The following is a 16,772-nucleotide window of genomic DNA, read 5'->3' as shown; positions in this document are numbered from 1 at the left end:
CCTGAATAACAATAGGGTCTACCGTCTGATATACCAGCTTATGAGCGAATTTGGGTCGAGAGCATCTTCATAATTCTAATTTTAAGGCAATGAATCCGTGAATGAAAAGGTCCAGTACGATCTACTCTGACCGTGCGTGTATGAAACGATTGATGAATGTGGAGGAAGCAAGGGATCGCGATCCTAATTTATGATCCAAACATGAATTCGAAAAACAAATTTGTCAATCATTGGTTTAGGCCCGTGCTGGATTCGAACCTGCGACCTCTAAGTGAGAGGCGAGCGTTCCACCAACTGGGCTACCACGGTTCTGTCTATGTCTATATCTGTTGTAAGTTAAACTACCCAAAAATAATTACTTTATACCACATTTCAATATCGTCGCCTTAGGGTAAATCATGTAAGCCCTTTTTAGAAAACTCACAGTCGAATATGATATTTGATAACAAACCCTCACAAAAAAATGTGTACTCAATTAATTGCCGGATTTAAATTAAGCTAAAAATAGATACATTAGGAAAAGGGAACCGTGTTACCCCGAATTTAACGCAAGCGAAGCCGCGGGCAAAAGCTAGTATATTATATAATTATAATTATTGTTGGTAATACCTATTGTCGAGCAAATTCCCTCGTGTTGTGTAACCTACCCACGGAATTTAACACTTTATTCTGAAGTTAATGTTATGTAAAGTGCCTAATGGTCTAGACTTGACTGTAGGTATTATGTTTCGTGATTTATAATATTGGTTGCGTGACCCCTTTCCCAGTAGTAAAGTTCGTCTTAAGGTGTAGTATTCGTGTCATATCATACCGGCCGTGGTACGTGTTCTATCCAGATAGAGCGATACCATCACTTTGATCTCACACTCTTCATTGAAGAGGATACGGGTAGTTTTGAATTCCGCTGATATCCATAAAACTTTCAATGTTATCGTCTTTACTTGTAGGAAGTAATAGATAAGGTGTCTGAGTATATATTCGTGTTTAGGTATTTGGAAATTAAGCAAAGATCAATCGTATAATTAAAAAATTAGAGACTAGAGGTTTACGCTCACGCATTCATTCTTCTTCTATCGTGTGGGTAGGTCGATGACCAACCTCATCAACCCTGGTGTCAGGGTTATTATTGAGCCGCCAAAGGCCCCTGGCGTGACTCAAGTAACGACTACGTACTTACAACAGTAAGTAGTAACCGGGACCAACGACTTAACGTGCCTTCCCAAGCACGGATCATCTTTCTTCTGAACAATCAGGTGATCAGTCCAGACCACAAAGTCATTTGTCCCCACCGGGATTCGAACCCGGGACCTCCGGATCGTGAGCAGAACACTCAACCACTGGACCACGGAGGCCGTTATGCATTTATTTATTAATGCTTATAATTGTAATATTTTTTATGGTTATTAAGTTCATTTTAAATATTCATAACGTTGTCATAACTTTGTTCATTTCCGAACGTTCTTCTTCAAAAGTAATTTCTGATCGTTTTTCAGTTTTGACAGAATGAGATTTTTCGAACGCGCAACACTTTGCAACCGTTTAATAAAATTATGTTCAAGTATAAGAAATACAACTGAGGTTACGCCACAGTAAGCTGTTTTAATCGAAAGCCTCCATCATTACTAAACACTGTCAATGAGAACATAATTCAGAACATCGTCGCAATTTCCAATACATGGAATTGGTAACCCCGACGTGATTTGAACACAAGGGTTGTCCATCAAGAATATCATTTATAATTACAGTTTCTTACATATTTCTCAATCACTTGATACCAACCCAGCTACAACCTACATTCAAAATTGATGGGTTCTTTTGATCCTCATTCTTTTATAAACCCAAATTGAAAAATAAACGGTTTGACGTTTAAATTAGGCACTTTATCCTCTGTCTAGTTTAGTTTTATGGTCATTGCAAATGGCTCTTCTAAATTAGATGACACATTTCTCGACCTGTTCCGACGGATCGGATTTCCTTCATTACCGTGTCGTTTCTCATCTTCTTTAATCGGCAATAAAATTGCAGATGAATTGCGAAAGTCATTCAAAAGTGGCATCGTTAATTCTTTTGATTTGCTGACACGGACAATTTTGAAAGAAATAGGTAGAAACCAGACCACCGGAAAGCAACTCATACGAGAGAAGAAGAAGAATTTTAAACAAAACCTACTTAATGTAAAGATATAGACTATCCAAACACAAAAAAAAAGAATTAAAAACTAAAATACAATTTCTAAGAGTTATGTCTTAAGATTTATCAAGGTACACAACATGTAGCTGAGATAGAGGAGTAATTTATATGCTCATTAGCATTATAACAGTAGTTACTTGAGATGAAATCAAATCATGACTCCAGAAAATCTAAAGAGCGAATAACCTAGAACGCTTCGAAAAGCTCATTAAAGAGCGAGCTTTTTTTTCACTATAAAGTACACAAAAAACACACGCACACCGATACACACATACACCCCCACGCACACACACTCACACACACAAACACCCGCAGGCACAACCCTCACACACACAGCCATACTAATGTTATAAATGTGAAAGTGTGTGTGTCTGTTTGTTTGTCCGTCTTTCACGCCAAAACGAAGCGACGAATTGACGTTTTAAAGTAGAGATAGTTGAAGGGATGAAGAATGACATAGGCTACTTTTTCAAATAAAATCAAATCAAAATCTTTATTTGTGAATACAGATATACAAAAGGATGTTACATAAAATTGTTACAATCTCTGTATTCAGCCTGTTAGTAGGCATACAAGTAGTGGCTTATTATTCAAGTACTTAATAATAAATATAAAATTTTATACTCTATACTAGATTCTATACTACTAAAATTCTATACTAGATTTTGTCTCTTTACAACCCCCCTCTTCCTTAAAAGGGGGGGGGGGGGGGTGGAAATTTGTATGGAGCATTCCGCAATTTTCAAGATAGAAAGCTAAACATTGGTACGCGGACTATCAGTGACTAACAAAAAAATCGTGCATCATCGTTTTTTGGAAATCTGCCCTCAACCCCTTCAAAGAGGGGTTTTCATAGTAGGAAGCTAAAAAATAGTACATAGACTCTTTGTCACCAACGAAAACTATCTGCTTTGTTTTTTGAAGCCTGTTACCCCGAATGTGACGATGTACCTGTTACCGCGAGCGAAGCCGTTGGCAAAAGCTAATACTATATAAGACCACGGTTATTTCCTATTGCTGCAGATCTAGCTGGTCAGAGACCACGGAATTCCACGTCCTATCTTGACACACCACTTTCGCTTCTGCATTATAAAATTATACCTGACTAACCCATTATTCATCGGGCGTTATTAAAAATTTTTCCTGTTATAAAAAGAATTTCTCGTGGAGATGTGCAGGGTTGTAAAATGTTATGGATGTGAGATTGCTTAGATATTTCTTAGAGATTGATTATGGTCTAGTTATGACTTACTATAGCTAGGACACCAAGGTGACGCCACCATCAAAATGTATGCAGTTGACACCTGCGGGCCTAGCACCGTAAGCACGCGACTCTTTCTCGCCGCGACAGAGTTCATCTGTCTCTTTCTGTGCAGTACTGTGAGAGAGTGACGGGTGACGTATGTCGAGGCGAGAAAGAGTCGCGCGCTTACGGTGCTAAGCCCACTGGTGCCTTTTTTGGTTGCTCCACCATGGCGTCCTAGTGAGATACGACCCTAAGTGTAGGCGTAGAATACAAGTGAACTTTTAATACAGTCATAAGATGAGCATGGCAAACGTAGATGATGTATTGTATAGAATATAATAGAAATAGTTTATTATAAAAGGGCGCCACACACAAAAAAAAGACAACAACATTTACAAAAAAGCAAGACGGATGTTTGTCGAAATGATCAAAAAGTGGTGGTGGACGTCCTGAGATATAAGGGCCTCACTCAGCACAAGCCGCGGCGTGAACCACGACGCTGTAACTATGATGATGATGGTGATGATGAGTGACAGGTGATCAGCCCGTATTCCAATAATAGTCCATCATGTGGAAATGGACACAGACCCTTAGTCAACTTTTCTGTACCAAGTCGAGATCGAGGTTTTTGTGTTACATAGTTAAACGTAAACATTATGTTCCATTTTTAATTAACCTGCTTTATAGTTTACTAGTGACCCGCCCCGGCTTTGCTCGGGTGCAATGCTGAGTTAAAAATGAAATTATTTACGACATCACATTAAAAACCTCAAAAATAACAGTATTTCTCCACTATTTAGTGGATGTTATTATACATATAAACTTTCCTCTTGAATTACTTTAGCTATTAAAAAAAACCGCATCAAAATATGTTGCGTAGTTTTGAAGTTTTAAGCGTACATAGGGATATAGGGACGGAAAAAGCGACTTCGTTTTATACCATGTAGTGATAATAGTAATTAACAATGTAAGACTATCATAATATTTAAATTCGCAAACGCATTTTATCTGTAAGTTCAACAATGTTCAATTCACGTCTTGAAATTAAAGTTTATCGACGTCTTATCCATGGCAATTCCGACTTTAAGCATTTCACTTGTATCCGACATCCAAATAATCGTTTCACATGTGAATCACCATCTAAATTGCATTGTCTCAGTGTTAAACGCGTCATTTTTCAACCCGGAGGGTGGCCCTGAGCCCTCCGGGAATCAATTCGTCCCCTCATTACCTCTGGGGAAACTTTCACTAATACTGTAAGGGATTTATTAGTTTCGGATATGATTTATAGCCGCCAAAATTGGTTTGTAAACTTATTTTTTGTGTTTTTTTCTTTGAATTTGTAGTGTTGGTTTGAGATGCATGAAGTAAATGCTGTAGGCGAATAAATTTAATAACTAAGAACATGTTTAATAATAATACAAATAATAATAAAAGAATATTTAGGTAAAACCTAAATATAATAATTAAAATATTATTTAAATAATATATAAGTACAATTAAAATATTTACACATTAATATTTAGTTGGAAATCGTCTTTATGTTTTCATAATATATACCTTTACCATATACCTTTGTATATGTATAGGCGGCGCAGTTCACCAAAAAAGGCCAGGGTGCAGTGAAAATTTACCCAGAGGGCAACACTGATTTTCATTTTCTTATCATATTGGGTGTGTCATTCAAAATCGTCAGAAAGATTAAATATGCCTCTATAAGTTGCACGGCCTCCGTGGTCCAGTGGTTGAGCGTTGTGCTCACGATCCGAAGGCCCCGGGTTCGAATCCCGTTGGGGACATATCAGAAAAATAACTTTGTGATTACCCTAGTTTGGTTAGAACATAACAGGCTGATCACCTGATTGTCCAAAAGTAAGATGATCCGTGCTTCGGAAGGCACGTTAAGCCGTTGGTCCCGGTTACTACTTACTGATGTAAGTACGTAATCGTCACAATGAGTCATGACAGCCCTTTGGCAGCTCAATAATAACCCTGACACCAGGGTTGCTGAGGTTGTTAATCCACTTCACAACTCACACGATAGAAAAAGAGTTCTTGCAGGCTAAAAATACATAATATATTCCCTAATTAATATACATGGTATGTTAGTCCAGATATTCTACATCGTCTAATTATTGTCTCTTTGATATTAGTTCGCAGTAAATCACCTACTTATATCCTCGTAAGGCCCGGATTTCCAGACACAATAGTTAAACAATGGGATTTGGATTTTAAAAGGACTTTGAGCCTTACGACCATATATTATAACGTTGTTAGTCTTAGAAGGAAGTAAAATCAAGTAAGATAAATAATAGTTGGAAAAAAAATTGGGCAAATACTTCACAAGTCGCAAAAACAAAAGATAAGATTCGGTATATACCGTTCCCATCCCTAGTTTCTATGTAGGTACAATAAATTCAGACGTTATTCCCCAAATGAGCAATCGTGCAGTTGAAGAATGGGACCCGCCGACGTGCCAAACTGGCATTCGTCTTACAATGCAATAAGGTATATAATAAAGACGGTGATTTACATCTTTCGGAATTCAATATGTCCCAGAAGATTGAGGACTGAGAAAATAGAGTATAAAGTTCGCTAATCAATCTCTTTGCTGGAAGGTGATAAGTTTCTTGAGATTTATAGGGTTGCTTGCGCGGCATTGGTACAGTCATGAGCAATATAATGTACCCACTTTAGGACTCTGTCGCACTAACATATTTGACATTTAGTGAGACTTACAGTTCAATTTGTCAAAAAAGTTAATTCACATTAACCAAAGTGTATACATATTAATGCTCGTGACCGTACTTGTTAGTTGGTATAGGAGTTAGGCAAGTTGCAAACGATGACGAAAAACGTCAGTTACTTACAGTGATAAAAATATATGAGATTGACTTAAGATGGCATGTCAATCTCATATATTTTTATCACTGTCATCGTCTTCCTAGCATTGTCCCGTTTTTCACAGGGCCCGCTTACCTAACCTGAAAATTTGATAGGTCCAGTTTTTATAGAAGCGACTGCCTGTCTGACCTTCCAACCCGCGAAAGGAAAACCAGCCCAATACAGGTCACATACCTCCAAAAATGGATTTCTTGGGAATGTGGGTTTCGTCACGATGTTTTCATTCACCGCTGAGCACGTGATAATCATTTATGATCCAAACTTGAATTCGTAGACAAATTCGACAATCATTGGTTTAGGCCTGTGCTGGATTCGAACCTGCGATCTCGAAGTGAGAGGCAAGCGTTCTACCAACTGGGTTACCACGACTATTATATATTTTTATCAATGTCAATAATTGTCATAATCGTTTGCATCTTAGCAAAGGGCTCTTGTGTGGTACCATTTATACAACTGCATACATTTTATAAGATAGGCCGTTCAGCTTATACGCAGCGGAGATTACCAGGCTAAGATTTTATTAAAGGTAATCATTTTATTATTATTATTATAATTTTTTTATTTTTTTTATTCAATAAATAATATATAAGTGAGACAACTATCATTACAGGTTACCTAATGCGACAGTGTATCTTATATAAAGTGATGTGTGGGTGTGTGTGTGTGTGATGTACGTATGTGTGTGTGTGTGTTTTAAGTTTATGGGCACGCACGCGTAAACACAGAAATCCATCACCCGTCGATATGGTTTCAAACAAGTAGTGTGTATCCAAACGCAAATCAATGTAATGTGGTCACTGTGATCCTGTGGTATACCGGCTTGTTTTCAAGTTCCGGTTCAAACCCGATAGCGGACTTGCACCAATGAGTTATTAATTTATCCTAAGTGAAATTTTCACTAACATAGGTGGGGCCACCTATTAATTTTAACAGAAAATTAGGTGAGGCGTGGGTACTTAGTGTATCATACGATGGATGTACCTTTGATGGTAGTCGTGAGCTTTATATTAAGTATGTGTTAAAGTTTTAAGTCTGTATGCAGGCGTTCACACAGAAAATTCATGTTTGGATCATAAATTATTATCACGTGCTCAGCGGTGAATGAAAACATCGTGACGAAACCCACGCGGCGACACGGTTTCATACAAGTAGTATTTATCTAAACGCAAATCAATGTAATGTAATTAAACTTCGACAACGCTATTGTAAGAAAAGGACAACGAACATGTATTTGCTCTTTACACATAATAGAACCCTTTTAGAGAATGTCGTCCACGCATATCTGAGCAGTTTATGCAGGATTCTACTTAAATAGGCGCAAACAATATAGGTATTTCCGTACGCGGAATTACGGTACTACATTATTCATAGTTGCCTGTAAAGACTTGGAGGTAGGTATCTACAATAGCGACAATGCGGCTATTTGGGCCACAGTGGGTCACATTATGGTACTTGTATATCTATTTGGGCCTCGGTGGCTATGTGTAACGACCCATTGTGCTAGGGTTGGCGAATCTGTAGCATGCACTGTTAGTAACTTACGTAACGCACTGCTGGGCACAGGCCTCCCCTCAATCAATCGGAGAGGGTATGGAGCATACTACACCATGCGCCACTGCGGGTCAGTGGAGGTTTTTTACGGCCAACAGCTTAACATGCCCTCCGAAGTACGAAATCATCTTACTTTTTCGACCAATCAGGTGATTCAAGCCTGCAAAGTCCTAACCAAACAAAGCAAATCACTAAGTGATTTCGATTATGACCCCATCGCGAATCGAACCCGGACCTCCAGATCGTGAGCCTAACGCTGTTTATCAATAGTAACATAATACACGTCAACCATTGACCGACATCAATGGGTATATATGTGACAGATCGGCATTGACAACAAATGTCATGTCTTCCATATTATAAACAAACGGCTTATAATATTATAAAAAAACGGATAGATATTTATCTAAAATCATACTTAAACAAAAAGAAGATCGACAGCTCTAACACTAGTTTAGCTTTCAAAGCGACCGAAGAAAATAGAAATGTGAAAATGAAGAAATGTAGGAAGAGAAGTAACGGTGAAGTGTTCCATGAAGTGACAGTGATTGTGTTTAGTGGAGTGTTCAGTGAAGTGTTCGTTCAGTGACGTTTTCAGACAAGTGTATAGTGCGGTGTAAAGCGAAGTGACAGATTCAACTCTGGACTTAATTTTTCAAACATATCGTGCAACTTACACCCTTTTTCCCGCATAGCATTAACAACAAGGTCAGTCAAAACCCTATCGCGGTAGATACAAGAATGTTCTACAGACTATAATCTTATAACAAATAGACTATTGTCGATGGAGTATTTATCAAATAAATACTAAATGAAAGCTTTTTTAGGGCGCATATAGTAAAAGTAGTCAAATTATCATCCAAATGACTTGTGGCTCTTTCTACCCAGCTAAAGGGTCTGAGCTCACATATACATCCCTAGTATCAAGTATATAATGTATTACTTGTACGAGGGGAGGTCAAAAAGTTCGCGGAATGAGGGGGAAGGGGCTCGAAATTAAACACGAAACTATTTTTCCTTTTCAATATATTCTCCCTTAACGTTAACACATTTTCCGGATCTATCAAATAATTTGTTTATTCCATCATAAAAAAAAGATTTCTCTTTGCTGTCAAAATAGGCCGAAATTGCAGACTTGACTTCTTCATCATCGCCAAATTTTCGTCCACGCAGTTCCTTTTTAATTTTTGGGAACAAATAATAATCGCTGGGGGCCAAGTCTGGACTGTAAGGCGGGTGGTTTAATTTTTCGAACCCGCATCGGTGAATGGCAGCCGTCGCAACATGGCACGTGTGGACGGGTGCGTTGTCGTGCAAAAGGAGCACACCTCTTGACAGCTTTCCTCTTCTTTTTTCCTTGATAGCCTCTTTCAATCTATCCAGTAAAGAAGCGTAGTAATGTCCCGTTATAGTCACACCACGATCTTTATAATCAATCAGCAAAATACCTTCTGTATCCCAAAAAATAGTGGCCATGATCTTTCCGGCCGATTGTGACACCTTAAACTTCTTTGGAGGAGGTGTGCCTTTTTTATGCCACTGCATCGACTCTTGCTTCGACTCAGATTCATAGTGGTGAACCCAGGTTTCATCTCCAGTAACAATCCGGGCCATAACTTCTTCCTTATTCTCTCCACAGAGCTCTAAAAACTGGCGAGAACACTCGACACGCTCGCTTTTTTGAAGTGGCGTGAGCATTCTTGGAACCCATCTTGCGCTGACCTTAGTCATCCCAAGATGTTGATGTAGGATATTTAAAATACTTGTTTCGGATACACCGACCATTGCTGCAAGCTGCTTCTTCTTCAAGCGGGTATCTTCTAATACAAGTTTCTCTACTTTTTCGATGATTTCCGGTGTGGTGGCCTCAATGGGCCGTCCGGAGCGGGGGTCATCTTCAATCGACTCTCTTCCTTGCTTGAAAAGACTATGCCACTTGTAAACCATGGTTTTACCAGGGGCAGAGTCCGCGTAAACTGCTAACAGCTCTTGAAAAATCGTCTGAGCGGATTTTCCTTGCTTGGTGAGGAACTTAATGACGGCGCGGTGTTCAATTTTCTCCATATTCGCTGAGTTCTTCCCGATTCACTTGTTTGCTGGTCGATAGTTCAAACGTTAATGACCCGATTTTTTTTAATCTCGTCGCGGGCGAAGCCCGCGGCGGGGAGACGTCCTCGGGGCTATGCCCCCTTGACGTGGCCTCAGTCGCCGCCCGCAGAAACGGGCGTGGCACGTGGGTGGGACACGGCGGGCGATGATCGCCCCTCCGTGAGCCCGATGGTGAGTCTTGTCCGAGGTGCCGCCAGCGAGGTCGAGCCCACCGGGTGGTTCCCCGTTGGGGGAGGCCCAGTGAGCGCCCGTCAGCTGGCGGTGGTGTCAATCCGGTGAAGCTGCTCCGTCGCCGGGGCAGCTGGTGTCGAGTCGGCTGGAGGGGGGGAGAGGACTGCTTCCACTGCCACTGGAAGCGTCAACTCATCCCCCGGGGGGTGGCCACGATCCTAACTACTCGACGGGGAGTAGTGGATGTGGGCAGCCCCGGTCCAGTCCGATGAAAGTGGTCAGTGCCCACCGGTGAGTTGGCCCAGCAGTGATGCCAGGCCTCCCACGATGATGGGCACAGGGTCAGTCTGGGAACGTATGGCGGCCAGTACGTTGTGGAGCAGCTGGATAGTCTGCTCCAGTACTTCCAGCTTCTCACTGGAGGGGGCCGGTGGTATCTCCGCGCGGGGCTTCGCCTTCTTCCCCTTGGTAGGGGCGGCGACCGCTTGGTTCGGCGTCGGAGTTGGCGCTGGCTGCTGCTCGACGATGGTGGTGGCAGTGGGGGCCGGTTTTGCCCTCTTGCGGATGCGCTTCGGTCTCTGCGGCTTGGGCCCGGCTGGGCCGTTCGCCGCGGCCATAAGCGAGCTCCGCGCGGTCGGCTCGATGTTGGGGTCCACAGTGGAGGCTGCTGGTGGAGCGGCTCTTCTTGCGCCGGTCATGGGCGCCGCACCCGCCTTGGTGTTACGCAGCTCGCGTAACTTGACCGGGCAGGAAGAGCTGTTCGCCGGGTGTGTTCCCCCGCAGTTCACGCAGGTTGCCGGAACTTCCCGGGGGCGCAGGCACTCCTTGGCCGTATGGTTTTCACCACAACGGACACAGGCGGCAGGGCGGTGGCAGTTATGGCTGCTATGCCGGAACTGCTGGCAGCGGTGGCACTGCGCTGCTCCTCTTCGTCCCCTCCACGCCTCGACCTTGACGCCGGGCATGCAGAGGAGCTCGGAGATCTCATAGACACGCTGGAATCCCAGCGTCCTACGGATCTCCGCGAAGAAGAGGCAGCCTGTTCTTCCCTCGCGAGCCTGGATGGGGCGGATGAACTGTGGGTCGAAGCCGCGGGCGCGCAGCTCCTCCCCCAACTCAGCAACGTCGGTATTCATGGGTAGGCCACGGATGGCCAGCTTCAGTGAGCGCTCCGCCGGTGGGGCGTACGCAAACCAGGAGAGTCCCGTGGCTCTCTCCAGGGTGGTGAGGTACCGCTGGTAGAGCCGGAACTCTTCCTCGGTCCTCGCCAGGAAGCGAACGCCCTTCCCGTACGGGCGCGCGTTGGGGATGTGGCCCAGCAACTCCCGCAGCTTGCGGAGGTGGTGGGGCCAGTCAGGCAGCCGGTCGACCACGATGGGCGGGATCTTTTTGCTCGCGGGTGCGAGCGGTGGCTGGAGTCATGACCCGATTTGCTTCAAACTTGGTACATATACTGTTAATGAGGTGTGCAACTAGCGGCTACCTGTACGAGCAAACCAACCCCCTCCAACCCCTCCATTCCGCGAACTTTTTGACCTCCCCTCGTATATTTACCAGCCCTGTAGTAAACTACATCGCTACGGACGGCGTAAATTTCCGGAATGTGTCGATTTTGTCGCGTTTACTTTCAATCCCTATCATAGAGGCGATACAATGGATTGTACTGTCTCCACGGACAGATGTGTTGTCTTGTATCATGTGAAAGTGACGAGTGATTTTTTTTAGAAATGTTCACTATCTTTTAGTGTATAATTTTTTATTACATTACTGCTATCAATAGTATATTCAAGTGACATTCGAACTACATCTTTTTATCCGTAGTAGGTACTTAATAAGTAATAGGGTGGAGCGATTTCATTTTTTGTTTTTTTTCGCTTCGGTATACCTGTAAAAAGATGCTATTTCAAGTCAACATTAAGCACAAAAAAAATCAGTTGGCTTATGCTATGTTTCGAGGTGCCCCCATCGTCATAAAGTTTTGAAAAATTTAGGCAAATTATGAGTTTTGCCAAAATTTTTCAAAACATCGCAAACACTTTATAAAACACCTGAGCGACAGTTATTACCGGTAGAAACATGCGTATTGACCCTCTAAGGAAGCGGGACGCAGGGGAAGGGTAACTTCAGCGAAATACCCATCATCCGCGCCTTCATACCCAAACACCGATCTAGTGACATTTAGTAATTTCGCGCGCTTACAGCAATTCATTTGTTTGGCGTTCATTTATTTGCATCCTAAGTTGCATTCTAATGAATTACCACTGCGACATTTATTATTACAATTAATAGATGGAAAACTACAGGGCCGAAATGCTTTTCGGGTACCATTGGGTCTTAATTACTTACAAATTTGTCAAACAATACCGATAGTAGCATTCTCCGTTATACCCACAATATTACCTGAAATTACTAGGACAGAGCTGAGTACCGACCAAAAGTATCTACACGATATTATGACCGCTATCAGTACTAGTATACAGGGTGTTAGTGACATCGTAACGAATACTCAGAGGGATGATTCAGACCATGATTCTGAGTTAATATCAAGTGGAATTTTCCGTCGCAAAATCCATGTTATTTTTTTAGTTTTTTAAAATTATTTTCAATTCTATACTTTTGCGATGGAAAATTCCACTTGATATTAACTCAGAATAATCAGCCGAATCATCCCTCTCAGTATTCGTTACGATGTCACTTACACCCCATACAAGTACATACAGTAGCCATACAAGTAGGTATGGGTGTTAGTGACACTGTAACGAATACTGAAGGGGATGATTCAGACCATGATTCTGAGTCGATATCAAGTGGAATTTCCTGTCGGAGAAGTCATGAAAATTTTAGAGCTTATTTAAATTATTTTCCGTTCCATACTTTTGCGACGGAAAATTCCACTTGATATCAACTTAGAATCATGGCCTGAATCATCCCTCAAAGTTTTCGTTACGATGTCACTAACACCCTGTATTTACTCCTGGTTTAGCTAATATAGAACCTGGACTCCTTAACCATTCTAGATGGCTAACAACAGATAATCGAATTCAAAGGTTGTATGCCACAAAAACTGACCCTGAAGAAAAATTGGTGGTATTAGCCACGTACAAAATGAAAGTTTATGGACCGATGTGGTTTACAATAAAATGTAATTTCTCGTGCATCGACGGGGCTAAGCACCTGTGACAAACTCTTAGTCGCTATTTGAACTGCGATATGGAGGCAAATTATTGACAAAGTAATCCAATGAAATGGATATGTCATCCAAAAAAATATCCTCATTGCCATGCTTGGCGATGACAGAGAGGCTATCCGAGATATGGCATATCGAAGAATTGTAAAAGCAAGATCACAGAATACTCGAGGACTTCGAAAATTGAAGGTGCCGGTGTTCAATTCCGATGCTAAAGAATATACTGACATTATTGTGTGGCGTGACTGTGACATAACTGAGCCACCACTAACTTCAAATTTGTCTGATGAAACCTTGAAGGAAATTGTAAAAAATGTTTTTATTATTATTATTCGTATGTCGTTTCCATATCTCGGGCCTATGGAGTCCCGGACTTTTGGAAGGCGTGCGTGGGGCCGAAGCCAACACGTAGAGGCCCCTTAAGACAGTTTAATCTAAATGTGGTGTGACATCAACCGGCGATCATCCCTGTATGACACTATGGGAGTGCACCCAAAGACAATCCCCGGTTCGTGTAGGACTATTGCAGATTATGGGAACAAAGGGAACTAGGCTATTGGGCTGGAGGTTAGTGGACCGGGATACTGGAGCTATGGGGGACTATGGCGCCTGCTCGACCAATGTTGGTAAACATGGATAAAATGAGCAGGCGGTGACTCGCCACTCACTGGATGGGCCACCTATCTAGCCAACGCGACTGGACGGCAAGGCAGCAACATGGTTGTGAGCAGCTCAGGGTGTCGAGAGGTGTACATCGCTTTCTGCGAGGCGGTTTACCCGCCTCACCAACTCGCGACTTATGCATCTTGCACTTCCACCCTGCGAGCGTATAGCTCTTAACGCCCCACTTTGGCTGGCCAATTAAGGCAAGTCAGAGGTGAGAGTCCTGCGGCCCCCGCTGGGTACCACTCCGATCGGCCAGTGAAAGCAAGCCGGAGACGGAGGGCCTGACCGACTCTCGGGGATCTCAGCTCCGCGGTGTCGTCACTCACCAACAGCTCGCCACAAGCTGGCCTGCGGAGACTGACTGCACTGTTGAATTCACCAGGTTCGCTGATGAATTCACCAAAGGCGATGTGGTCGTCACATCCCTTCGCCTTTATTATTATTATTATTATTATTATTATTATTAATATTTAAACTGTATTTTTAATGTTTCTGGATATTTTTTGTAATAAATAATTAAAACATAAAAAAATGATTTTCGTTGGTTTCTCATCCCTGCTGGGGCACCTCAAAACGTTAAGATAATTGTGTGATATTTTCTATGTTTGTTTTGTATATAACAAGACAACTTTTCATCGCTATGCCGTTGAAGAAAAAAAAAATTTTTTTTATTTCATATATTTTCGCTCCACCCTAATAAGTAATCAGACTATAACGAAATATTAATACAATAATAATATGATTATTAAAAAATAAAAAAAATATGAAATACCGGAAATAGACTTACTACGTTAGTAGTCCACAGCCCAAACACATATAAAGTCAATATTTTGCACAAACTTCGTTTTATGAGAAAGTTGAGCGCTAGAAAGGGTTGAGAACTAATACTTATTCTATTTAGGCCTCGACCAATATCTACTTATCTCATAATGAATGTTTATGAATATTTATCATTGTTTAGGTACTTACCTTATAATATTTCTAGAAATGTAATGTCTTATCTAATGGTATATAGATCAAGGAAACGGACGTGACACAAATTTTAACACAATAAATTGTATGTGGAGGAAGCCGAACCTGACCTGAACCGGACCTGTCAAATCATCAGATTAGGTAAGCGGACCCTGTGAAAAACGGGAGATGAAGATGTATGTGGAGGAAGCAAGAGAAGTGTGATAGGACCGAAGCAAATGGAATTCCATAGTCTGATTACCCCGGTGTTTATTAAATATTTTTGCTGTCGTTACTTGTGAAATATTTTCTGTCTTCGAAGCGGACTGCGAGTCAGTGAAAGATCAGATTGTATAAGGTTATAGAATGTGTTACCCTAGTCGTCATGCCCGTGACGAGGGTACAGGCGACGCCATTATTTCGTATTCTATATTGAAATAAATCACCCTTTAAAGAAAAAGTGTTTTAACCACATTTCGGGGAGAATTTCGGCTTTCTAGCTTGAAATATGGGACTGAGGCAGGAACTATTAGCAATAAATTGCAGATTAAATATATTTTCCAGACATTTATTCCGGTATTGTTGAGGTTTTCGGTAAGTTTGACATGCTTTTTTCAATATATATTATTTTCTTACGTAGTCTGTAGTGAAATGATACCTATTAGTGTCAAACTTAGTGTTATCCTAGTGCATACTGTCATACTATGAAGTCAAATGTAAATAGTGAAATTCAACTTCACTTACTTCAACACAAATACGTCACCACTAGGTATTTCTATTATTATGTCATATAAGTAAATTAAATTCATCTTTTTTATAATAAAATACCATACAGTATTATAAATATGCCAGAAAAAAAAATAAAGCACATGTGAAGCTTACTTTATGTAAAGAAGCTTATTATAAGATTAATGATAGATGCGTTAGTGTTGCAGAGTCTTGTCATTTCTTCTCCTCAGCCATAACACCTTGCGAAATTACGTTGAAAAATGATTCTGATTCTGGTTGTGACTCTGGCTCTGACTCTGACTCTGACTGTGACTCTGACTCTGGCTCTGACTCTGATTCTGATTCATATAAATCTTCACTAGTAAAACCCCAAATCCGATGAAATCAATCGGAAATCTATTCCAAGTTAAATCACGACACTCGTAATGCCGACAGAGGTGCCTACATTAAAAATCGGGGTCATTTCAAAGATATAAAGCAAAGCTAGATGAACTGGTTTTCCTGATTTTTCTACAATAATTACCAATTATGAATTCGAATTTTGAATTTTTGGAAACACTTTTCTGTTCTCATACAAAGTAATACAATTCTTATTGCAAACGGAAATAAGTAACAAACAGTAGAACCCGTTCCTGATTCATTGTCAAAATCAAATTACTCTCGCGACACACATTCATGAGGTCACTCTTGTAACCCTTAACGGGGTGGGCAGAGACGTTTTTTTAAGTGTATTATGGTAGATTTGTCGCAAATCCCATTTAACTACTTGGCTGAAGTTGATACAAAATGTATGAAAAAGCGTGTCGACTGCTTCTCACTAGCTGGCCACCACCATTTGCGCCGAGCCTAAGACAAGTCTTGATATTTGGACCATGATCAATATGCCGAATTACCCGGTAATAATCTATCAGGTAAGTAATTACTTAATTATATATAAGTACTTCTACTAAAACAAATAAAAAAACACTCAGAATAATTACAAAAGTATAGTAAGTAGAGTAGGTACATCTACTTATTTTCATACAATAGGCAAGAATACTTAGTCAAATGAGATATTCTTTTACGAAA

This window comes from Pectinophora gossypiella, unplaced genomic scaffold (assembly GCF_024362695.1).
Source record: "Pectinophora gossypiella unplaced genomic scaffold, ilPecGoss1.1 Pgos_43, whole genome shotgun sequence".
Lineage (NCBI taxonomy): Eukaryota > Metazoa > Arthropoda > Insecta > Lepidoptera > Gelechiidae > Pectinophora > Pectinophora gossypiella.
Note: the sequence above shows the minus strand (reverse complement) of the source record.